The sequence below is a fragment of the Perognathus longimembris genome, chromosome 12, assembly GCF_023159225.1.
Source record: "Perognathus longimembris pacificus isolate PPM17 chromosome 12, ASM2315922v1, whole genome shotgun sequence".
NCBI lineage: Eukaryota > Metazoa > Chordata > Mammalia > Rodentia > Heteromyidae > Perognathus > Perognathus longimembris.
Window position 1 is genome coordinate 52,167,447 of NC_063172.1, and position 24,882 is coordinate 52,192,328.

The 24,882-nt window shown below is 37.5% G+C and overlaps 1 long non-coding RNA gene across 1 annotated transcript; it reads right to left on the bottom strand.

Annotated features, from left to right (window-relative positions):
• Positions 1–1,864: 1,864 nt before the first annotated feature.
• Positions 1,865–24,586, bottom strand: LOC125360794. Its single transcript, XR_007212810.1, has 3 exons — positions 24,577–24,586; positions 21,451–21,455; positions 1,865–2,134 (listed from the first exon to the last, which is right to left on the bottom strand). It is a non-coding gene; the product is annotated as an uncharacterized LOC125360794 (long non-coding RNA).
• Between the last annotated feature and the right edge of the window lie 296 nt (positions 24,587–24,882).

Here is a 24,882-nt window from a genome sequence, read left to right on the forward strand (position 1 = left end):
GGAAAAGAAAATGTAAAACTATTTGCAAGCAATAACATGATTAGAACTCAAGAATCCAGTCAACAGATGAGGAATCAGAAATATGTCAAATATTCCACTAATGAACTATATTAGTTTATAACATTGCATGAAAAAATAAGCTTTTCCAAGGAATATAGAGAACACTTAATTAAATAGAAAGATATTCTTTCTGGAGAGAATCTCATACTGTTGAAATGCCTTTCAAGTAAGCTATACATTATTGCCTCAGTAACTAGGAGGTGAGAAAAAGGGTACCTTGTACACTATTCCCTTAATAATATAGCCTGGTATAGATTCTATCCAAACTTAGAAATTTTAAATGGTCTTTAATAGACCAGTATTGCTCTTTGCAGAGAGCATTGGATAAAATGCAAATGGCCATCTTTAAGGGCCCTAGGAGAACGTTATATTCCAGATCTTGGAGATACAACTGACACAGACTGAAAATTAACACGCTACATAGTGATAACACACTTTGGTATTGTTCTACAAAACAAGACCAAAAGCGCCTCTGGAAATAAAAGCAAAACGATGTTTAGAAAACACACACTACTCTGAACATTAACCTAGGAAGCAGACAAAATGGAGACAAAGCCCACTTCCTTCTGATTATACACCGGAGCCTCTGCAGTCTATTAACAGGACATTTTTACACAGCAGACTCAGACTATTTTTTGACCCTTAGCATAGCTATAAAATATAGCAAGTCTAGTGGGAGCCCAAGCTCTTTTCCTCTAAAAGAGGGACAAACCTAATTGGCTTGGTGAATATCCCAAGCACTGTGAAGTACCTATGAAGCCAGAGGTACTTACTTAAGATAGGGTGGTTGTGATGGTGATGATTTTGACTATGTTTTCAGGTGGTATGTCTATTTTCATGGCAAATGTAAAATGAAATGTTGACCAGAACAAATGACAAACATCAAAATGGTTTCAGACATTATATCTAAAATACAATTTTTTAACAATATGGTCACAGGAACAATCTAACATTTTTGTCAATTGCATTTTTTCTGTTAGAGTACTGTGAATAAAGAATCATAGAGCCATTTGCTTTCATTAATTATTCTGTCTTGCAATATTGGAAAGGTGGAAGTGTGTCTGGCACAAAAATAACCCCTTAAGAGTTACAAATTAGAAAAACAACACTATAAAAAGATGTTTCCATTAGAAATATAAAAACTGGCTTATGGGGAAAAATTAAAAACTTCAGTTGTACAGGTTTCTTGAACACTTAAAGTCGGTCCCTTTAACCAACAAACTTGTCAACAGCAGTGTTGGAAATATAAGTGGCAACACAGCCCAAATGGCAGCACGGTCTGAGCAACTCACAGTGATGCTGCGCGGTGAGCTCAGTGCAGAAAAAGTAACCTTCCCAGCAACTTGCACTGGTACCACAACCTGTAACGAAGTGTCCATCTTCTCAAAACTGCACCATCAGAGGTGCCCAAAATGATTTGTTGAAAAAACAAGTGGGTGAAGAAGGCAGGAATTAAGTGGGCAGCTACTACGTGGTTTTCCTGCACCCCTTTAGGATGGGGTAGTTGTTTTCAAATGCTTCATAAATTTCTGCTCTGACTTTCGCACCTATAGATAGAGATAAATGTGAGATGGCAGGTGATGTCATCATCTTAAAGCTGCAGGCCTTAACTCCAGCCCAGCGTGGCTCTTTTTAGAGAGGTGGAATCTAGTGTACTTTTCTGCATAGGCTAGCCTTGACTCACAAACCTGTAGATCTCAGCCTCCTGAGTAGCTAGGACTATAGGTGAGGGCCACTTCAGTAATCTACTTTAGACAGAATTTTCTTTTGAACTACAAAAACATTGTACCCACTAACTCTGGCCCCTAGCTCTACCCACATTCTATCCTGTACAAATTCATAATCCAGACCATTTTCCACAAGTGTAGCTCACATTTCATCCTGCACCAGGACATAAGTGAGGAGCACTGGGAGGTGAAACCTCATTTCTCCCCAATGGCATCTTCAGCTAAACTACACTGTCTTTTGTTACCTCATAATGGTACACTGGTGAACCCCAAACTCCAGAGGATAAATTCCAACCAAACACATCATCTATTAGTTTATCAGTTTGCCATACCCTGCCCCCCAATCCCTTACCACCTCTGGTTGCTACCACCAGAAATGATAAAAGGTTGAGATCAGACTCCAGAGGGTCTGATTCCTACTGGGGTTAGGGTAGGAAGATACTTTTTTAAAAAGCCCTTCGTGCTGGTGGCTCACGCTTATAATCCTATCTACGCAGGAGACTGAGATCTGAGGATCATGGTTCAAAACCAGCCCAAGTGGTAGAGTGCTAGCCTTGAGCAAGAGAAGCTCAGGGGTAGTACCCAGGCCCTGAGTTCAAGCCCCACGATTGACAAAAAAAAAAGGAAAAAATATCTTCAACATGTTGTTAGACAAATGTACCAACACAAATTTCTTTTTAGCACTGAGAAAATTCTATCCTTTTAACTTTCTACTTCCCCTTGTAACTTACCTGTTAATACAACTTTATCTGAAACAAAAATAAGGAGAAAAATTCTGGGTTTGATCATTCTGTACATTAATCCAGGAAATAACTGGCTCATAGCTAGAAAGAGAATGACAAAAAGTTTAGAAATCATAAAACTTCCCATGTTTCCAGATATAATGAAGCCCTGTGCAAGAGAAATACTGAAGAAGCAAGCCACTGGCCCAAAGGTTAAGTACAGTGCTCCAATAGCACCTAAAAAAGGAACATTTACACTGGTAAGATAAAACTTGCCATTGACAGGTAACTGTTGGCTATGTGCCCTCCTATCACCTAGTTCTGTTTCCATAGAGCCTGGGGTATGTGACATCTGGAGAGTATGTATATATACATACATAGAATGAAAGTCAAAGACGGAGGAAAGATGGAAAGAACGTGTGTCTATATCCTAACTGTTCTTTATCCAGATTCTCATACTTCCCTTTATACACGTGGTTGTGCATTCAGTTCATCTACTTAAAATATATTCACTGAGCAACAACATAAAGTAAAATACAATTCATTCTAGCTAAGGGTATTTCAGGGAGTCAATAAGTGATATGGGAAGTGACAAACTGGGGAAGAGGAGGTTATCCCTTAGAAGAGCAGGAAGAAATCCTGGATCTTGTGTTTACAGATTATACACATCCTCTGAATCTCTTATGTGTTTTATTCTGAACAATGTGTAAATATAGTAAAGTGTTGTCAAAGTAATTCCAGCACATTTCAGACTCACCTACTGCACTGCTGGTGGGTGAGCACAAGTCCTTCTAATCTTATGGGGATTTCACACCACAACTTCCCACCATGTTCTGAATCTTGAAGTCTTAAGAACTTGGCTGGAAAACCCAACTTCTGTACAACCCTGGCATATTTTCTTGCTGCTAGTCTGGACTGGTCTTCATTAGAAAAAGGAAACAGTACCTTTGTCATGAAGTTAGCTGATTCAGTCATTTAGAAAAATGACTTATTCAAACTCCAAATTAATTTACCAGGTACAAAATGGTCACTCCTTCCAAGAGGAAGAAACAGCAACACATATTAACAAGTTCTTCATAAAGTAAACCTGCATCTTCAATGGAAAACTGAGGGTCTACCAAGATGATCAACCTTTATATCATATCTTTAGGGATGTAACATGTGGTACCATTATCACCATCACTGTTATTAATACTTTTTGTCTGCAAATTTCTACAGAGATAAAACCTTATCTTTATCTTAATCGAAAAATGCTAATGAGAATGACTAAGAATATATCCATCCTATTAAAATTCTATCCTTTCTATCATCCTTTATTCATTATTCTATGACTCTATTATTGCATAAAACTATGACTTAGAAACTTAAAGTTTATGTAAGACCATTAAATTCAAGTGATAACACTGCATGTGCAGGAAATCAGTAATGCCAGAAGTAACCACAGAAATATGTGATGGTTTCTTTTTCCTCAGGAAAAGGAATCTATTTTGGCTGTCCTTGATAAATATACAATATTAAATGTGCAGATGCTGTAGGACAATGATGGTTAAATATTGCATGAAAAAGAGCATTTTGGCTCTGCTGGGGTGGAAGATGAGGAGGGGTAGTGGGTATTAACAGAAATGGGGGAGGCTAACAGTGAACGAGGGTGAATATGGTAGCAGTAGTTTTTGCATGTATTAAAAAAATTCTTTAGGAAGGGAGAGAAGGGAAAGTGATAGAGGGGTGAGACTAATCAGGATACATTTAATTGAGATGCGTGCACAAAAATGTTAAAACGAACTAATAAAAGTTCTTATGCTAACAAAAGTTCAATGCTGACCCAAAAACCCCCAAACAAACAGAGAGAGAATGGCTTTATCAATTGGATAAATTATGAGTCACTAAAATTATTAAGTTTGCTTGCCATAAAATTTTCAGTGATAGAATATTTAATATTTTAAGCGTATTTGCTCTTTATAGCAATATAAAAATGCTGCCAGGCACCAATGGCTGATGCCCATAACCTAGCTACTCAGGAGGCTAAGTAAGCTCTGAGGATCGTGGTTCAAAGCCAACCCAGATAGGAAAGTCTATGAGACTCTTCAACTCCAAAAAAGGTAGAAGTGGAGCTATGGCTTAAATGGTAGAGCACTACCCTTGAGCAAAAAGATGCTCAGTGACAATACACAGGCCCTGAGGCCCAGTCCCAGGACCAGCACCAAAAACAAAATTAAAGAAAAAGATAAAGTCTCTCTTGGAAAGAATCAAATACTGAGTCAATAAACCAAAAGTTTCTGATGACCAGCACAACAATGTTCATTGCAGCACAATTTGTCATAGCAAGAATCTGGAACCAACCCTCCTCAGTAGACGAATGGATCAGGAAAATGTGGTACATATACACAATGGAATTTTATGCCTCTATCAGAATGAATGACATTGTCCCATTTGTAAGGAAATGGAAGGACTTGGAAAAAATTATACTAAGTGAAGTGAGCCAGACCCAAAGAAACATGGACTCTATGGTCTCCCTTATTGGGAATAATTAGTACAGGTTTAGGCAAGTCATAGCAGAGCATCACAAGGACCAATATGAACACATGATGCTAAGTGAAATGAACTCCATGTTATAGAAACAATTGTTATAACACAGTTGTAACTACTTTCAACGACCCATGTGTATCTGTAGCATCTATTATTGATGATGTTCTTGTGTCACCTTCCTGTGGTTGTACCTACACTATCTCTGTAATCTTATCTGAGTATATTGGAAACTGTGTATACTGGTATTGGAACTAGGAAATTGAAAGGGAATACCAAAATTGAGAGACACAGGGTTAAAAAAAAAGACAAACAACTACAAAAGCAATACTTGCAAAACTGTTAGGTGTCAGTGAACCGAACACCTCAGGGGGGGAAAGGAAAGGGGGAGGAGGTAGGGGGGTATGAGGGACAAGGTAACAAACAGTACAAGAAATGCATCCAATGCCTAACGTATGAAACTGTAACCTCTCTGTACATCAGTTTGATAATAAAAAATTGAACCCCCCCCAAAAAAACCCAAAAAAGTTTCTGATGTTCTATCCAGAGGAAAATAACAATAACAAGAAAGGTAAATTTTAAAGTTCAGAATAAGCAAAAATAACCACAGCTCTCTATGTATTGATAACCTAAGCACATTTTAATCATCTTTTCAAATTTTAGTTCATATAATGCAAAGCAGATGTGGAACTCAGGAAATGGAGTCTTTTTTTTTTTTTTTTTTTTTTTTTTGCCAGTCCTGGGCCTTGGACTCAGGGCCTGAGCACTGTCCCTGGCTTCTTCTCGCTCAAGGCTAGCACTCTGCCGCTTGAGCCACAGCACCGCTTCTGGCGGTTTTCTGTATATGTGGTGCTGGGGAATCGAACCTAGGGCCTCGTGTATCCGAGGCAGGCACTCTTGCCACTAGGCCATATCCCCAGCCCCAGGAAATGGAGTCTTTTGACAGGCATACATCATAAGACATATATAACCACAACTGAAATTAGTTCCAATGAAGGGCAGCTGCTGTTGTGTGGCACTGCCACAGTGCCAGAGCCAACAAGGTGTGAAATGCCCTCATGCCATCAGCTTTGAAGTACTATGATTCCTAATCTATTTTTCATGAATTTGTTTTCTTTTCCCACTGAGTAGGTGTACAGTTTACTTTAATCAGTGTCCAATGAGCTCTACTGCTGCACTTTTTCAGAAACAAAGTTATATAACTATTTTTACATACAGCAATCTTTATTACTAGTTGTTTTTGTTGTTGTTTTCTTTTGTCAGTCCTGGGACTTGAACTCAGGATCTGGGGAACTGCCCACAAGTGTCACTTCCAGGCTTTTTCTGTTTATGTGGTACTGAAGAATCAAACCGAAAGCTTCATGCATGCTAGGCAAGCACTCTACCACTAAGCCACATTCCAAGACCCTATTAATATAGTTTTGATGTTATACTATATATCGCACATAAAACTTAACTATGGAGATGGTAGAAATGAATAAGCATCGTAATATATGTCCAAAACTAGTTCTTGATTTTAGGAGAGTGAATTGCATGCTCTCTAGTGATTAGAATCAACCATTTTACAAATCATATGTAAAAAGTGCCATCCTAACAAACTAGAGACCATGTGATGTAACTTTTAAAAAAAATATAACACACAGACCACACAGGATGAATTCCTTAAGATTACTTCTTAGCTCCTGTGCACACCATTTTCCCTAAACTGAAGATCAGTGTGGTGGTCCGTGGTTCTCTTATTCTCATGATTACAGCAGCAAAGCGCTAAAGTGGTGGCAGAAAAGCATTAGTGAAGTCGTTTGTTTAGAGATCTGGTGATGAGAAGACATTATAATTAATATGAAGAACCTAGTACATATAGTTATCTAAGTATTTTTCCTATATACCTATTTAGGATTTATTTTTCTTTTGTGCTAATACTGGGACTTGAATTCAAGAACCCACTTCTTTTGGTTATGGCTGTCCACTATCATTTGAACCACACCTCCACTTTCTGTTATTTGCTGGTCAAGTTACACTCTGATTTGTTTCTCTAAACTGACTTTGAACCCTGCTACTCTGGTCTCAGCCTCCGAGGAGTCAACATTTGGCTATACAGGATTTTCTCCTATGTAACAAGGAACATACCAAATTAAGCCAACTGGGCCTACTAAGAAAGTTATAACAGATTTATATATGCCCTCACATGTACATGCCACAACGAGATAAGTGATGTTTGCAAAAATTTTTTTTTTATGTTAGGATTTGGTGATTCTAGGGTGGAATCCAGGGCCACATGCATGCTAAGCAAGTACTGTATCACCGGCCTACATCCTCAGGCTGGTTATTGGTAATGTCAACAAACACCAGTGCCAATCTCTTATTATGTGCTGCTCACCATGACTAGCCATCTACAAATTTTGTTTTATGAATAGGAATTTTAGGCAGATAAACTAAAAAGCATTTCTGGCTCCAGAGGAGATTAGATTGTCTCTAGAATAACCAGCAAAAAATTAGGTTGGAGCACGACAAGTCAAGTAAGAATGCCAAGCAAGCAAGCCAAGCCTGTGGCCTGGGGTTCAAACTCTAGCACCAGAATAAAAGCCAAATAAATTATACTTTTCTTCTGATTCCATATTATCCTATTTCATGAAGAAGTTTTAAAAAGTCATAGAACATAAGATTGCTTGAATTTAAAATTCGTATGAATGATATACCTTGTATATTCTTCTGTTCAATATTATTGGTAGGATGTTTAGGTATATTGTTTTATATAATTATGAATGTCTAGACCACATGTTCCATTGGTAAATATAAGACTGAATATTTATTTTTGTCCATTAATCTGTTCTTTTCTCCTTATTATTTAAATATGTATGAAGAGGTTTCAATTCAACATGTAAGTTTACAAATACAATGCATCTTTTTACCCCTGTGGTTTGCCTCATACCTGTGCAGCCTCTACCCTATGCATTTCTGTATGGAAGGCAATTCCTGTAAATATTTCCACGGCAGTCTATATTTTGTCATTAGGCCTCTGTGAAAAGTTCAAGAAACCCACACTCTAATGGTCTCTATCTTTGAACCATGTTTGGTTCTTTCCACATTAAGCATTTGTTACACCATCAATTCTGATGTAATCAGTTTTATTTGTTTATTCTAAGAATGTAATTGAATTAAAGCATTTTCTTTTATTCCTTCACCACTGTATAGCTGAGTATTTATGACAATGCCAGATACATAATAAATTCTTAATAAAGAAATCTTTAAGAAAGTGTTTGAATGTTGGTTCTTCATAAACATTAGTTGTGTAGGAAATAGATATATTATGCTACGGCATTAAACACCTTTAAGAATTTGATTATATTAAAATTGACACTAAGAATAGTAATTGGGTACATTTCATCTCTAGGATTGGAAGTACATCATTAATAAAGCTAAACCTTCAGTCAAAGATTTTGTGGTAAAGGAAAAATTTAAGAAGCAACATGGTGTGGACTAAGATTTGTATCAAGGAGTTAAAAAGAAGAATGTCTTGCAACTTTTGCTTTGCTTACAATGATAACAATACTGTCATCAGAAATGACAGTATTCCTTCATTTGGGCAATTTGTATTACATAAAATCATTAGGTTAAAAGTAATTCTGATTTCCCATTCAAAGAGATGTCTGTGTATGATGTATCTTTATTTCACAGATGAGTAAATTAAGAGAGAATAGAAAGTACAACATTGAGGTCAAGTCATTATGGTTGAAATTGGTGTAAGACACAGACATCTCAACTTTTCTGAAGTTTATACCCTCCACAATGTGTGTTCATCCATCCCTTCCATAACTACCAGTATCTTGGTTTTATACATGTAGCTACAAAAATAATATCTAGATGGTGCCAGTGGTTCATATTTAATGCAAGCTACTCAGGACAGTGAAATCTGAAGATGGCAGTTTGAAGTGGGCCAAGACAAGAAGTTTGTGAGACTCATCTTCCATTAATCATGAAAATACTGAAAGTGAAGCAATGTATCAAGTAGTAGAGTGCTAGCCTTTAATGTAAAAGCTATGGTATACTGGAATGTCCCTGAGTTCAAGCCAGAGTACTGACAAACTTAAAAATCAAATAAAATAGTAATATCTAATCTAACATAGATACTATCAATTGTTTCTTTAGGATTAATCAAGCTTTTGAAGTAATTTCAAATAGAATTGATAGTGTAAATTCTCTACACGTAAGTGTGAATTTAGAACTCATTGATAGTTCTGACATTTTAAAATTTATTTATATTTCATGGGAAATTTTAGTGAAGAAATTCACCCATAGAAACTGAGTTGGCTTAAGAGCTACTTCTATTCCATATCTCAAACTAGCAAAAGACATTTGATAAATCTAAGTGAAGAGTGAAGTAGCAATGAGCTGAAGATCATGTAAGCTGACTCAGGGAAATATTTGAATTCTATCCTCCATGATTCAAAAAGTCTCAAAAGCTTTGCCTTGGTGTGAAAACAGTCATAGAGTCTGGTCTGTAGCATGGACACTCTTGTGTCCATATTTGGACAATGTTCATCTTGTCATGTCAGAAAGCAAGGATATGCTCAACAGAAAAATGGTGGGATTAGGTCATAGGGACACAGGCTGTCTGAAAGGGAGCAAAGACGATATAAAGCAATCCACAAAATAATGAAGGTATATAACCATAAAATCAAATAAATTCTCCTATTTATTGGTGTAAATAAATGATTGAGTAAATAAACACATAGGATAGAAGAGGCAATCTCCCATACTGGCTAATTGTAAATAATTATATCAGATGCTCACTTTGAAAGAGGGGGAATGGTAGCTCCATCCTTCAAGTGTGTGCTAAGTATAACTTGGTTCCACAGAGTACAGATTAGAAGACCAGGTGAGAAGAATGAATCTCACAGTGGAGAAAGCTGAGATACCCAAGTGCCAAAGGCAAAATCATCAGGGCAAGTCACATGTATAGCGAATCCCCTTGATATGATGCCATGGAAATGACATGTTGCTTTTATGGGTTTTCTCTCAAGACTCCTTTACCCCTATGTAATCTTGAGAAAGATATCAGATAAATTCCTACTACATACTGACTACTAAATACCTTCTTCAAAAATTCTTCAAAATTGTCATCACCAATGTGAAAAACCAAAGAAGACCAAGAAATTGCCATATGTTGGAGAGTCAAAGGAGAAAAGATAAATAAATGAAGTATTGTGAATGAGATTCAGGAACAGAAAATAATATTGGGCTAAAAAATGAAATCTGAATAAAGCATGGAGTTTATACTATGTTAATACTGGTTTACTAGTAATGGTAAATGTACCATGTGAAATAAGATAATTAAAATAGAAACTTAGTATGGGGTATATAGATCTTTTTTCATACCATATCCTTACAATTTTCTATAAAATAAAACTGTACTGAATTTTTTCAAGCTTAATTTTTAAAATGAACCTAAGTCTGTCACTAGTAACTCATGCATGTAATAGTAGCTACTCAAGAAGCTGAGGCCTGCAAGATTGAAATTCTAAGTCAGAAAAGAATTCAAGGCACTATTTCCAATTTACTAGAAAAAATGGAGGCATGGCTCAAATGGTAGAGTGTCAGTCATGAGAAATTGCAGCTCATAAGCATGTGTTGCACTATGGAGTAAAAGCTTTAATTTTGAAAAAAAAGAAGAGGTGAGCATAGAAGTTCAGTTATGTATATGGCCAAGGTCTTAAGCAACGTGACTTTTTATAGATGTTTTAGCTAAATGGTTCCCTTTAGAACCCAACAGTGTAGATGCTATCTGCACCCAAGGTGGTAAATGTAGTCTCAGGGGAGGCTTCTTAACTTCCTCAGGACCAAAGAGATTAGGCAAAAATACAGGATCTACCTCTTCAGTTTCCTGAGTCTGGATTCAGAAACTGTGCACTTGGGTTTTATCCAGCCTAGCTCTGGCATTTTTTTTTCTTATGAACCTAATTCTTCGATTTAGGATAAAATGTATTTGATACTATCTATTTTGTAGTCAAGAACTTCTGTCTAAAGGCTGTATAACTATATTTCAGTTTTGTAACCCTAATGTTGTAAACAGGAAATGACAAACAATGAATCTGATATTGGACAATATTCAAACATTCCAAAAAGCTTGAAAAAAGCAGCTTATGAAACAGCTGCATGATAGGCTGCTTCCCGAAGTTTCACCTTAGGCTAAGTATTTTACTACAGATTTTTTTGTAAGTGAAATTGTGCTGGGAAAATAAGATAAAAAATATGTTAGAAATAAAAAAGATAAAACCATAATAATCAAAACAGCTTGACATTCTAAATTTCTGATACGAGAAGACTCCATGGTCTGGAATGAGTATGTGAGTGTGAGTGTGTGTTTGTGGGCAGCATCAACAGGAGAGTGTGGATGCTTTACGAGATACATATTTAGTGGTGTACCCCATTTACTGGATGTATTCCGTACTTGGGTGGAGGGCATTTATTCCCAGTAACATCTTTTCTCAACTTGTTCATTGGCACATCACAACTAACTGGCAATCACTGGAGATGCCCCTGAAGTTAAAACAAAGTCATTAAAATATCAAACATCCTCCTAAAGCAGAGTTTTCACAAACAATGCAAGAATGCAAATCATTTGGAGAACATTTCTTCTTTTTTGTTTTTTTAACTGAAGACTCTTTCATGGCTTAATGGAGTAAGACATTTCATTTCAGTGTGAGAACTCTGGAACATGGCAGAAAATAACAATTATTCTATCACTTAGAGATGAAAGAATAATTTTTAGATAACAATGTTTTAAGGTGTGAAAGTAAAGTTTATTTCTCTAGAAACTTGTGTTACTTTTATTATATTGTCATTCTAAATCTAGTTTGAGGTTTGAAGATGTTTTTTAGAACAGACCTGATTGTTGAAAGGGATTGAATTGTGCTTATATTTTAATGCAGTTCTGAGACTTTCTCCTTAGCCCCCAAATGAATACTTTCTTTACTCACATTATCTTTGATTTATTAATTAGTTGCAATTGTTTCCTAATTAACCCTTATTGTAAAATTCATTAAAGAAAATCTGGAGTATTCAAATGTGGAAAAATATAGAGCCTTAAGTATTGGAATGTTCCTAATACCTGGATGTTTAGAGTAATCCCAGTAGCATTAATTTTCTAAAAATTTGGACTTGTATATATATGTTTTCCTGATGCTTGCATTTCTAACAGTATCATTATAATAAATAAATCCCATTCTCAAGAATATGCTTAGCATTTACATACAAATATTATAAATACGGTATACAGCACAAACCCAAAATACACTTGCATTAATACACCCAAGGCCAGGTTCGTTTGTGATTTTTTTTTTTGCCAGTCCTCGGCCTTGGACTCAGGGCCTGAGCACTGTCCCTGCCTTCTCTTTGCTCAAGGCTAGCATTCTGCCACTTGAGCCACAGCGCCACTGCTAGCCATTTTGTATATATGTGGTGCTGGGGAATCGAACCCAGGGCTTCATGTATATGAGTCAAGCACTCTTGCCACTAGGCTATTTTCCCAGCCCTCGTTTGTGATTTTTTTATTTTATGTTGCCAGTCCTGGGGCTTGGGAGTTGGCTTGAGCACTGTCCCTGGCTTCTTTTTGCTCAAGGTCAGCACTCTACCTCTTGATCCACAGTGCCACTTCTGGCTTTTTCTGTTTATGTGGGGTTGAGGAATCAAACCCAGGGTTTCATTCATGCTAGGCAAGCACTCTACAGCTAAGCCACATTCCCAGCTGGTTTGTGATTTTAAAACCCAAGCTATGAGTACTTGTACATGCAGTGTGGAATTATCATTCATCTGGGGTTCTCTGCATGAGAAAATGTGTTTCCATCATCCCAATAAAAAGAAAATTTGGTAGCTTAAATATTAAGGGATTTTGAATATAGTACATCATTTTTAAGGAATTTTCATTTTGGATTTCTTACATCTTTTTTGTTCCTTCCTCTTTACAACCTTACAGAAAAATATCATAGAACACAGGTATTTCCCCCCTCCCTGGCATTATTTTTTCAATGTTCTGAAGAGAAGTCACATAGAAAGCTCTTATTTAATACATGAATATTTTGTACCCATGCATGTGAGAAGCTCTCCTACTCTTGGGGTTTGGATTAGAAATGTTCTCCAACGGCACATATGCTCAAGGCTCGGTCCTCAGTCTGATGTTTCTGGGAGGAAATGGAACATGTAGGAGGTGGAGCCTCATAGAAAGGAAAGCATTTGAGGTGTGATCTTACTGAAGATATTGGGGAACCAGTCCCTTCTTCTAGTTCTCCTGGGCTAAACAGACTTCTTTTACTATTAACTCTTCTACCATGATTTTTGCCTTGATACAAGGCACAACCAAGTGACCATGGTCAGAAACGGTGAACTGAAAAGAGAGATTTCTCATCTTTATTAATTCATAAGTATTTTGTTGAAAAATCATGTAACTTAAAATAATGTCTGGGGAAATTTTGGTATGTGTTTTTTTTTTTTTTTGTTGTTGTTGTTTGTTTCCTGGGCCTAGGGCTTGAACTCAGCGTCTGGCCCCTGTTCTTGAGCGAGTCTCCTTATGCTCAAGGCTAGCACTTTACCCCTTGAGCCCCAGAGAATCTTCCAGCTTTTGCTCAGTAGTTGATTGGAAATAAGAGTTTCACACACTTTCCTGCCTGGGCTGGTTTCGAACCATGATCCAAGTAGTTTTATGTGTCTTATTATGAAGGCTATGATGTTCAGTTGCTTGCAAAAATTGCAGTCTAGATACTGCTATAAAGGCATATGTTAGCTACAATTAGCATTTTAACCAATACTTATTAATTCAATTACTTTGAGTAGAACAAATTATCCTTCTTTATGTGTGAGTCTCATTTAATGCATTGGAGACATTATATGCAAAGACATTGCCCAACAGCAAAGGAATTCTCAGTCAGCACAAAATCCCATCTGGTTTCTCAGCCTGCTGACTTGCAGAATTAATCAAATTGTCATTGCATCAATTCTTACCTGAATTTTCAACCTGCTCTATAAATTTGTGGACTACCTAGCTCCCATAATATGTAAATCAGATTCATATAATCAAATCTGTCTCTTCATACTCCTTATTACTACGATTTGTAAGTCATTAAAAACATTTTCAGCAGACAGTAAAATTACTGGCACACACTGGGAAAACAGAAAGGAATCCAAAGGTTCTTACCCTTTCTTAAAAGGCTAGGCTTTGTTTCCTCAAATATTTTGCTATCCTTCTTGATCCTCAGCGTCCTTCATATTAGTTTGCTCTGCATCTGCTTTTCTTAAATTTCATGCATTTCTTTGGTGGAAAAACAATTTGGAAGAATAACAGTTTGAGGTTTTCTCTTGTTTTATTGACTGCATAAAAATACATATCAGAAATCTATCTATACACAAGGTAACAAAACAGTAATGTGGCACTGGGAAAGCAAATCCATCTTCATCAGCCAAATGACAGGAAGTATTTATTTGCTCTCATTGATTCACTACAGTGTGATAATCAGAATTAGCACTCCACCTGAAGCATACATGCCAAGCAAATGGAGTATGCAGTGGAGACACAGGAACTGAGAATGGAGACCCAAATTGAAACACATCTAGAAGAATACACATATGGAAAACTCCTGGGAAGGTAGCAAAGCAAGGCAGAGCGATAACCTGCCCCCAAGACAACAAGGTGCCTGTGAAATCCAATGCAACTATTTGGAATTCTAGAGACTGCTTCAACTTTGCAAATTCAAGAGCAAGGCTTGCATAGTAAATTGTAGCTAATTTTGGTCAATATCAGCTATTAGCACTGAAGAATAGCAGCTGTCTTTCCCCAGGCCATAACTATGCATGTGTTTCTGGACCAGCTTACACAAGTCACATGAACCAGTGTGGACAATGTAGACACTGTCTTCTACGTGTCCAGTGTCTGTGTTCTGTTTACTGCTCACTACTTCTGATCACAAAGGCACTGGACCCCTCCTACTCTCAAGAGCTTTCCAGGAGGAGTGCATTAATTTTGAAAATATCTTTAGCAGGTTACTAAATTAAGTCCTTGATCGATTTCTTGATTACAGATGGCACTCTACAATTTAAGACAAATCTACATCTTAGCTTTTTGCTGGTCAATTGGAGATGGAGGTTTATAGACTTGTACTTTGCTGATTTCAAACTGCCATCTCTTAGAGCTTGCTTACCTAAGTAGTTAGGATTACAGGCATAAGCTACTGATGCCCAATGACTTCAAAAATATTTCAAACACCAACATCTATTATTTTATTTTGTTGTTTATTTTTGTTTCTGTTCCTACATAACTTTTTTTCTACTCTTCTTCATAGCAGTGCCACATTAGTGATTAGCCCATACAATACAAAGGTCTGTACAGAGTAACACAGTCAATACTTGTAATACACAGGATCAGAGAAACTGTAGAAGACCTAAAATTTGCAGGTCAGGCTAAAATCTGGCATGAAGTCAGCCTGTAATATGCAATCAACACAAAAAGTCAGCAAATCTTAAGAAGTAGAGAATTCTGATTTGGGGAGTTATCACTTTATTTGATGCAAATATCCAAAATGGCAAAAATTGACATCTTAGTGTTAGGCTGTTTGATTCACTGTAACATAACATCACAGACCAAGTTACTTAAACAATAAATGTACCTTTCATAGCTCTGTAGACATGTGGAGACCACATGTAGACTAGGTGCTGTCCTAGCAGGACAAGAGGTAATATGACTGGATGGGGGATGAGGGGATTTCCTCACCATCCCGTTTCCACACAAACTTATAGGTCTTTAAAATAAATTTATGTGTTTCGCAAACAGAAAAGTCTCGCCAGGTGAAAGTTTTAGCAAGGAATTTAGTATGTCAGGACAGTGTAGGAAGATAGGGAAGGGGGAGAAAGAAACTTTTTCTGATCTCCATACAGTAAAAGGTACTTAAATGCTTGAAAAGTACTTTATACATTTTGAGCTGTGAGAATGAATACAAGTGGTCTTATCACCAAGTAACTGCTAAGCCCCAGACAGTAGTCCTGGGTAGATAAGATGTATGATGTCTACCCCATACTAGGTAAAATTTTTTACCTCCTTTTGCCAGAGTTGCCTTTCATTTTACCTTTCTCTATTCCTTCCAAGTTCTCTTGCAGGGGCATAAAAATCTCAATGGAAAGGCCAGATCACACTTTTAAATCTGTTAATATCTAAAAGGAGGTTGTGCAAAAGAGCTGACTGCCTTTTTCAAAATACTTTGGATTCTCATTTCTGAGTCTGGTGGTTTTAATATTTATTAAAATAAAACAATATCTTTGTTTCCTCATCTTCCTATCACACCTCAAAGCAGTGGTGAACTTGACAATGCACGATGTACTCTAACTCTTGACTTTGCCAACTATTACTGGATATTGTCTTAGTCATCTTTCCATCCCAGTGACAAAAATATCTGGGAACATTTTCTTTGCAATAGGAAAGACTGACTTGTTTCATGGCTTCAGGGCACTTAATCTGGGGTAGCAGGGCCTAGTTTTAGGCCATGACAAGCAAAATATTATGGCACAGAAGTTTGGTAGAGCAAAGGTGCTCACAGTGGTAGCAGAGATACAGTGGGAGACAAGATACAGCCTTCAAGGATATGTCCCTAGGCTTTATTACTAAGTTACCACCACTTCCCACAGCCCATTAGATTTATAATCTATTAGTGAAGTTAAAACCTCATGACCCATCACCTACTCACTGCTTCATTGAAGAACAGCCTTCACAACATGAGCTTTACAAAAAGATATGTGAGATTCAGAACATAAAGCTTTAAGAGTTGGGACTGGAAATATGGCGTAGTGGCAAGAGTGCTTGCTCGTATACATGAAGCCCTGGGTTCAATTCCCCAGCCCCACATATATAGAAAATGGCGGGAAGTGGCGCTGTGGCTCAAGTGGTAGAAGCTAGCCTTGAGCAAAAAGAAGCCAGGGACAGTGCCCTGAGTCCAAGGCCCAGGACTGGACAAAAAACAAAAAACTAAGAGTTCTACTGTTGCTAGGTGCTGATGGCTGACTCCTGTAATCCTAGCTACTCAGGAAGGCTGAGATCTGAAATCTGAGGATGGCAGCTGAGAAACAGCCCAGGCAGAATAATTTGTGAGACTCTTAGTTTACATTTAAGTTGAATAGCCACATGTAATTAGCATAGGTAGTAAAGCTCCAGACCAATAATGGGCTTTTGAATTCTTGGAAAATATCTAGCACACTCCATATAGCTACTGAAAATTACTCTTTGGAATATCCATACAATACTAATACTCAGTATTACTATGACAATCAAGATATAAAACATTTGTATCATACCCAGTGTTCCTTAGTACCACTTCGAATCCCTTACCCCTCTTTATCCCATGGCAAATGGTGATCTACTTTTTGTCAGTACAGAGTGTTTTTTCTTGTCTCTTCTATGGCTTTGTGTACTGACATCATAGTTCATTTCTATTAGAATCTGATTTCTTTCAGTAAACATTTTGTTTGGACTTTCATGTATCATGTTCATTCCAATTGATCACTAAATAGCATTATTCCATTTTATGACTGTACTAAAAATTGTTTGGATTTCTAAGATGTTTCCAATTCTAGGATATTATTCATGACACCTTTATGACTACTTATTGTGAGGATGTGAGCACATGTGCGTGCACACACACACACACACGTATGCCTTCTTCCCTTTGGTTCAAATGTCACAATAGAATTTCTGAATTACATAATGAAATGTGTTTTGAATTTTTAAGTTGGAAATTGTGTAATACATTGGGAATTTTGTAGTTATTTTGGAGTAATTTAATAGATGCAACCTGCAAAGCTCCCATTTTGCAAATATCTACTTTTTAATCTCATTTGAGTATTTTAATATGTATTCTACTATGATGGTCTTTTGTAGTAATAGTTTATTGTACCTAATGTTTGTGAAGAGATGCTGCTGATAGCCTAACATAGATATTCAATAGACAATAATAAAATTGCAAAGCCTGAGTATAGTGCCTTGTATAGAGTTTAATATCTTCTATGAATATAGAAACTAATTTTGACATATGTGTGGACATTTTAAAGAATGATGTTTAAATTACTGTGATATGAATTCTATTCCATTAATAAAATGGTTTTCACAGCAATTCTGACATTATCATCACAAAGATCATGATCCTTATTAGACATTTGCAGCCCATGCTGAGTTTTCCTTCTTTGTGAAAACAGTCATATTGGCCACCTGGACAGAGAGAATGGTCTCAGGAGATGCAGGGAACTTGATTAAAGGATTTGTTGAGAAGTGACCAGCCAAAGCAAGTGACAGCAATTTCAGTTCTTTATTGCAAAACTCCGTACTTCCTGGCAGCTGGCTAATTTTTATCCCAAAGATGCTTGTTTTATCCTGGCTCCCATCTTTAAATGACTTCATATTCAAATGCTTGGGATTAGAAGCAAGAAACAGACGCTTCAGCTGTCAAGTTTTTAGTACTGATTCAACGCAAGTGCAAACTATCAAGTAAACAAAATTACGTATCCTACTGGACCATCAATACCCTATTCAGCAGCCACCTTCCAGTTCACCTGAGCTGTGGGACCACTTCCTCACAAGGACTTCCTGCCTTTTGATTACATCTGGGCTCCAGTCAGGAAGTAAAACAAATTGACTTGTCTTTCAAATTTCCACATTTTTTTGTACAAAGTATATCTTTTAAAGTACAAGTCTACTGATGTTGGAAATATGAATTTCCAATTTGAAGGCCTCTGACACAAATGGAAAGAAAACCAACGGATCAGTAAACTTCAAGCTGCACATACACCTTACCCTGATGTATATGGAAAAAGAAGGAATGAGCATTTGTTTTGCTTTTTCTTCATCCAAATCTGATTTACAAATAAAGAGACTTGTAAATGAATGAAGAAAAGTAGCAGATCTCAGGGGTGGAAAAGTAGGTATTGCTTACAGAGAAACACTGAAGGACATTTGCTGGCCTTGAACTCTTTTGTCATGGGAAGTCTCATCTCCATGACACCAAATAATTTGTACTTGTGCCACCTCACATTCAAATGTAATCTATCTGCAACTGAAGTAGGTTATGTCCTTAAACCTGAAGTTTGACAGAAGTGATGCCATTTTGTCTCCCAAAGACAAAAGGCACTGATCCCAGAGCTGTTGTTTGGTTTGCAGTTTCGGTGACAAGTTGTTTGCTGAGCTGATTCTGAAAAATAAAAGGGCGGGGGGGTTGTCCAAAAATGTTCCATCTAGCCAGTATTCAGGAAAATAAGTCCAAATTCACTGATAATGATTATTTCACGTCTCATTTTTGCTCTGTGTCTGCTTTACAAAACAAAAAAAACCCTATGCATTGCCAAAAAGAATGTGGTTTTCTCCTTTAAAAGACAAAGTCTGTGCCCTTGTGTAGTTGCCAGCTTTTGCAATAAAGACTCCTACAATTTGGCTTATTAATTATGGAGTCCTTTGTTTTCTTGGAGGCCACAGCAAGACTGTGCCTTCTTGGATGATCCTTCTTGGGTCGAATGCCAGAGGATGACTGGCCTCACCTTCCCAATTGTTAATCTCTAAAGAGCCTCTAGGGAACATGCCCACTGGAATGTTCCAGAGCCCCAGAGGATTCCAAGGAAGGTTTTGACACCTGGCCAGCAGACATCAGTTTCCCTTTTCCAATCCGAGGAGCCTGTCTGCCTTTATGGAGGCACAACATGTCATATTATTTCATTTTTTCAGGGTACCAGTGTGTAGTTTGGACTTTGGGAGGGCCAGGCAAGGCCTAAACTATCTACCCTGCCCCTGGCTACCCTAAGGTGTTAATGGGAGCTGATGGAGGGCCTTTAGAGTGGGAACCATTTGAATTTGTATTAATTGTCCCATGATATCTGTGGACCCTTTTTGTTTGTCCTGATGATTTGAATTGTTTGTCTCTACTCTCCCTTATGATATTGACTGGTTTTATCCTTCTTCTTCCAAAGAGCATTTTGTTTTCATGGTTTGATATTGCTCTTAGACTATAGAAAGTCTTGGCTCTCAGGAGAGTAGAAAATTCTGTTTAGGGCTGAACTGGGGGACCCACTCATGGTGAGAGAGGCCCTAACTCACTCTTTGATTAAAAAAAATTAACATTATTTATTATCTGGACATCCCAGGGGAAATTCTGGGCATAGGTACATCTTTTTAGAAAAGAGGGGAGGGAGAGAGACCACTCCTAAGACATTAAACTTACCCAAGCTTTGGCAGTGGGATCACAGAGAGATGTTCGACAGATAACAGATTGGATTCTAGCTGAGAAATATTCCCCCTGACAGACCCTGCTTTTCTTTCCCCCTTTGAAATCATTATGGAGGAGCCCACTGCTACAGGCTTTGTGGGACACATCCCTCCTTCCCACCTTTTTTTTTTTTTTTTTTTTTTTTGGGTGCAGAAAGTCCTCCAAATTACCAACTGTGGTTCCTCATCCTAATTTCTTTTTGTTTTGCTATGTTTTTACAGTTCCTAAGTACAAACAGGACTGTATATCTGTGAAGTTTGTGATGTATACACAAATTGTAGCATGAGGACAGGTAATTGTAGATTGGAGGGGAAAAAAGAAAATCACCACGGTGTTCATGACTCTTAAGGTGGAAAGATGAATACAGGAATCCTTTCAGCTTCCTAGGACAGCAAATTGGGATAAGGGGGCTTCCTCCAAGGACTTCAACTCTTTAGAACATGTGGTTCTAACTGTGAATACAATGTAGAGGAGTGCTACATGATCAGAAAGGCTAATGTCCAAGCACAGCAGTCAAGGATTTCCAATTATCATCTGGAAAGGTGGACTTCCCAAAGAAGTAGTGTGTGTGGTTATAGGTGAACCATCTACTGAGCTCCTATGGCTCATGCCTGTAAATTGTGGGTAATCAGCAGGCTGGGATCTGAGGATTGTAGATTGAAGCCAGCCCAGGCAGAAAGATTATGTGACATTTTTATCTCACATTAAGTATCAAAAAGCAGAAGTAGAGCTGTGGCTCAAGTGATAGAGCATCATTCTATCTACTGATTTGCCAGCATCTATCAATCCATTGATCAATGGAGAGTAAGACTTCAGTGCTGTGAGGTGACCATAAGTACTGGAATGAGTCAAAGAAAACCTTACTCTCAAACGTTTTCCTTTGCTTTTTGGGTCCCTGTTGTGTCTCATACTGTTTCTGTGGTCTTTGTTCTTCATTTGGATATCTCTAGGGGAATTCAAAGTTCTAGCATCTGGCTGCCTGCTTAGCATCATAGTTGGAGGTTGGGGGCTGGGTGCAGGCTGCCTTCCACCATGGTTTTTACCCCCTGTGAACTTTGGCAGCTTAAAATTAAAGCTGTAAAGTGCTCTTGTCTGAAATTGGAAAAAAGACAGAGTCAGACCACTTTAGCTTCAAGTAACCTCCACTGTGCCTTTATTCTATCTAAATGTATTCAAAAGTCCATTGATAAACTAATGCCTTGCTAAACAAGTAAGTCCTGGAAAAATGGGGTGTGTGTGGGGGGGGTGCTAAGGCAAATTGTTCATTTGTTAACAACGTTTTGTCTTAAGTATTGGTTATCTATAACAGTAAGATTGACAAAAGGAACTCTTGTCATAGGAATTCCATAAATGTATGGCCAATATTCATTTTTGGGTGCTTTAAGGTCTTAGTGAACAAGTGTGTGTGTGTGTGTGTGTGTGTGTGTGTGTGTGTGCATCTCTCTGTGTGTGTGTGTGTGAACATGTTCAAGATGAAAACTGCAATGTAATCAAGAAAATGTGGTCATATATACAATGGAATTCTATGCCTCTATCAGAAAGAATGACATTGTCCCATTCATAAGGAAATGGAAGGACTTGGAAAAAATCATACTAAGTGAAGTGAGCCAGACCCAAAGGAATATGAACTCTTTAGTTTCCCTCACTGGGAGTAATTAGTACATGCCTAGGAAAGACCTAGTAGAAGATCACAATAGTTCAATACCTATGCACATATGAACACATAAGATGATGGTAAGAAAAATGAACTCGAAGTTATGTAAACAAGTGTTATGTCATTATTGTTGTTACTTTCAACATGCCATGTGAAACATACCCTTTTTTTCTGTATTTCTTTCTTGTGCCTTTACCTCTGATATCACTGCAAATGATTTTAGTACCCTGCATATTGTATACATGTGTATTGGAACTAGGGAAGGGAAAGAGAATACCAAAATTGAGAGATAAAGAGTAAAAAGACAAAGCAATGCAACAAAAATACTTACAAAACTATATGGTATAAACCAACTGCACTACTCCTGGGGGGAAGGAGGGGTGGAAGAGGGAAATAGGGAGGGGAGAGTGGGGGAGAAATGAGGGAGGAGGTAACTAGTTGAATAAGAAATGTACTCCCATTCAACATAGATGAGTACACAAAGTACCAGCTCCTTTGGGACACAGCAAAGGCAGTACTCAGAGGGAAATTTATATCTCTGAGTGCCTTCACCAACAAACTGGAGAAACAGCAACTCAAAAAACAACTTAAGGAAGCACCTTAATCTCCTCAAAAGAGAACAACAAGCCAAACCCCAAGTCAATAGACTGAAGCAAATAATTAAAACCAAATCATAATTAAATGAATTAGAGACAAAAAAATCATAGAAAGAATCAACAAAACAAAGAATTGGTTCTTTGAAAAAAATCAACAAGATAGACCCCTAGCAAACCTGACAAAAAACGAAGGCAGCACACCCAAATAAACAAGATCAGAGATGAAACAGGTAACATCACAACAGAAACAACCAAAATTCAGAACACAATAAGAGACTATTTTTCAAACCTTTATGCCAACAAATTCGAGAACCTGAAAGAAATGGATGATTTCCTAGAAAAAATTGATATCCCCAAACTAAACCATGAAGACTTAAACCTTCTAAACAGACCCGTATGCAGCATTGAAACAGAAACGGCAATAAATGATCTCCCATCCAAGAAAAGCCCAGATCCATATGGATTCACAGCAGAATTCTACAAGGCCTTCAAAACAGAACTCACACCAATATTTCTCAAACTCTTCAATGAAATTGAAAGAGAAAGTTCACTACCAGACACATTCTATGAAGCCAGTATAACCCTCATCCCAAAACCAGGCAAGGACTCATTACAGAAAGAGAAATTTAGACTGATGTCCCTGATGAACATAGATGCAAAAATTCTCAACAAAATTCTGGCCAATCGACTTCAACAGGTCATCAAAAAAAAATCATACACCATGATCAAACTGGATTCATCCCAGGGATGAAAAGTTGATTCAATATACGTAAGTCAATTAATGTAATCCAGCACATCAACCGGAGCAAGGTAAAGAACCACATGATTATATCTCTGGATGCAGAAAAGGCGTTTGATAAAATCCAGCACCCATTTATGATAAAAGCCCTGGAAAAACTGGGATTCCAGGGAACATTCCTGAATATAATCAAGGCAGTTTATGACAAACCAACAGCAAGCATAATTCTAAATGGTGAAAAACTAAAGCCATTCCCTTTAAAATCAGGAGCAAGACAGGGTTGTCTGCTCTTTTCCTTTCTCTTCAACATTGTACTAGAATTCCTAGCAAGAGAAATTAGGCAAGAAGAAAATATAAAGGGGATCCAAATAGGAAAAGATGAAGTTAAACTTTGTCTCTTCACAGATAAAATGATCCTATACCTAAAGAGCCCCATAGACTCTACTCCCAAGCTACTAGAGCTGATCCAAAACTTTGGCAAAGTTGCAGGATATAAAATAAACCCTCAAAAATCAATGGCCTTTCTATATGCTAATGACCTGAATGCCGAGGCTGAAATCAGGAAAGCAACTCCTTTTGCAATAGCCTCAAAAAACATAAAATAACTAGGAATAACCTTAACCAAAGAAGTGAAAGACCTCTATGAGAACTTTAAAAACATGAAAAACAAAATTAAGGCAGAACTAAGGAAATGGAAAAACCTCCCATGCTCCTGGATTGGGAGGATTAATATAATCAAAATGGAAATATTGCCAAAGGCTATCTACAGATTCAATGCAATACCCCTTAATATCCCAACACCATTTTTTAATGAAATAGAGGAAGCAATCCAGAAATTCATATGGAACAATAAAAGACCCAGAATAGCAAAAACAATCCCAAGCAGAAAGACTAGGGCTGGAGGAATTACAATACCAAACTTCAAGCTATATTACAAAGCCATAGTAATAAAAATAGCTTGGTACTGGCACCAAAACAGGCCTGAAGACCAATGGAACAGAATTGAAGTCCCAGAAATGAACCCACAGAACTATGCCTACTTAATCTTTGATAAAGGTGCTAAAAATATAGTCTGGAAGAAAGATGGCCTCTTTAACAAATGGTGCTGGCAAAACTGGTTCAACACATGCAACAAACTAAAACTAGATTCTTATATATCACCCTGCACCAAAATCAATTCCAAATGGATCAAAGACCTCGAAATTAAAACAGATACCCTGAAAACACTAAAGGAAAGAGTAGGAAAAACACTTGGGCTCCTTGGCACAGGATGAAACCTCCTTAACAAAGACCCAGAAAGGCTACAAATCAAAGAAAGGTTGGACAAATGGGACTGCATCAAACTGCAGAGCTTCTGCATGGCAAAGGACATAGCTCACAAGATAAACAGAAAGCCCACAGATTGGGAAAAGATCTTTACCAGCCATACAACAGACAAAGGCCTCATACCTAAAAAATATGCAGAACTAAAAAAATTATATTCCTCCAAAACAAAACTCCATGGAACCAATAGCCCTCTCAACAAGTGGGCTAAAGACTTACAAAGAGACTTCTCTGATGAGGAAATGAGAATGGCCAAGAGA